Below are 2,557 nucleotides of genomic sequence, written 5' to 3'. Positions count from 1 at the left end.
TTTTTGAATTTCGCGCAGTTTAGGTTTTCTTCAACTAAACGTGGGAAATAAAATATTAGGGATATTTCGAATTTTTGGAAACCTTACGTGAAACGTATCCCCAAAATGATTGATACACATACTTATAGATGGTTTGGATCGTCTCAAGATTTAAAGGTTTTTAATAAAGAAAATTTTTTATTAGAGGTTTTTTGTTGCACTTGCAACTGAAAATGGGTAAGCTACTTTCCTCCATCCCTGCAATATAAAACATGTAAAGTATATCGTTTTGTAAGTTCGGATATTTCAAATTCTATAAAAGAGTATATAAAAAAACGTGACTTATTTTGTGTTCTAAGATCACATATTCCTATATATGTAAATACGTAAATTTAATACTTATTATAATTGGTGGGTTGTGATGCTTCAACCCTTTGAATTTCCCGCAGTTTAGGTTTTCTTCAACTACACGCGGGAAATAAAATATTAGAGATATTTCGAATTTTTGAAAACCTTATGTGAAACGTATCCCCAAAATGATTGATACACATACTTATAGATGGTTTGGATCGTCTTAAGATTTAAAGGTTTTTAATAAAGAAAATTTTTTTATTAGAGGTTTTTTGTTGCACTTGCAACTGAAAATGGGTAAGCTACTTTCCTCCATCCCTGCAATATAAAACATGTAAAGTATATCGTTTTGTAAGTTCGGATATTTCAAATTCTATAAAAGAGTATATAAAAAAAACGTGACTCACGTAAGGTTTTTGGAAACCTTACGTGAAACGTATCCCCAAAATGATTGATACACATACTTATAGATGGTTTGGATCGTCTCAAGATTTAAAGGTTTTTAATAAAGAAAATTTTTTATTAGAGGTTTTTTGTTGCACTTGCAACTGAAAATGGGTAAGCTACTTTCCTCCATCCCTGCAATATAAAACATGTAAAGTATATCGTTTTGTAAGTTCGGATATTTCAAATTCTATAAAAGAGTATATAAAAAAAACGTGACTTATTTTGTGTTCTAAGATCACATATTCCTATATATGTAAATACGTAAATTTAATACTTATTATAATTGGTGGGTTGTGATGCTTCAACCCTTTGAATTTCCCGCAGTTTAGGTTTTCTTCAACTACACGCGGGAAATAAAATATTAGAGATATTTCGAATTTTTGAAAACCTTATGTGAAACGTATCCCCAAAATGATTGATACACATACTTATAGATGGTTTGGATCGTCTCAAGATTTAAAGGTTTTTAATAAAGAAAATTTTTTTATTACAGGTTTTTTGTTGCACTTGCAACTGAAAATGGGTAAGCTACTTTCCTCCATCCCTGCAATATAAAACATGTAAAGTATATCGTTTTGTAAGTTCGGATATTTCAAATTCTATAAAAGAGTATATAAAAAAACGTGACTTATTTTGTGTTCTAAGATCACATATTCCTATATATGTAAATACGTAAATTTAATACTTATTATAATTGGTGGGTTGTGATGCTTCAACCCTTTGAATTTCCCGCAGTTTAGGTTTTCTTCAACTAAACGTGGGAAATAAAATATTAGAGATATTTCGAATTTTTGGAAACCTTATGTGAAACGTATCCCCAAAATGATTGATACACATACTTATAGATGGTTTGGATCGTCTTAAGATTTAAAGGTTTTTAATAAAGAAAATTTTTTTATTAGAGGTTTTTTGTTGCACTTGCAACTGAAAATGGGTAAGCTACTTTCCTCCATCCCTGCAATATAAAACATGTAAAGTATATCGTTTTGTAAGTTCGGATATTTCAAATTCTATAAAAGAGGTATATAAAAAAAACGTGACTTATTTTGTGTTTCTCAAGATCCACATTATTCTATATATGTATATATCGTTAATTTAATACTTATTATTTAATTTGGTGGGTTGTGATGCTTTAACCCTTGAATTCCCGCAGTTTAGGTTTTCTTCAACTAACGTGGGAAATAAATAATTGAGATATTTCGAATTTTGGAAACCTTACTGTGAAACGTATCCCCAAAATGATTTGATACAACATACTTAAATATGGTGGATTCGTCCTCAACGATTTAAAGGTTTTTAATAAAGAAAATTTTATTAGAGGTTTTTTGTTTGCACTTGCAACTTGAAAAATGGGTCAAGCTACTTTCCTCCCACCCTGCAATATAAAACATGTAAAGTATATCGTTTGTTTAAGTTCGGAATATTTCAATTTCTATAAAAGAGTATATAAAAAAAACGTGACTTATTTTGTGTTCTAAGATCACATATTCCTATATATGTAAATACGTAAATTTAATACTTATTATAATTGGTGGGTTGTGATGCTTCAACTTTTTGAATTTCGCGCAGTTTAGGTTTTCTTCAACTAAACGTGGGAAATAAAATATTAGAGATATTTCGAATTTTTGGAAACCTTACGTGAAACGTATCCCCAAAATGATTGATACACATACTTATAGATGGTTCGGATCGTCTCAAGATTTAAAGGTTTTTAATAAAGAAAATTTTTTTATTAGAGGTTTTTTGTTGCACTTGCAACTGAAAATGGGTAAGCTACTTT

The sequence above is a fragment of the Teleopsis dalmanni genome, chromosome X (assembly GCF_002237135.1).
Source record: "Teleopsis dalmanni isolate 2A chromosome X, ASM223713v2, whole genome shotgun sequence".
Taxonomy (NCBI): Eukaryota; Metazoa; Arthropoda; class Insecta; order Diptera; family Diopsidae; genus Teleopsis; species Teleopsis dalmanni.
This window is presented reverse-complemented; position numbering follows the sequence as displayed.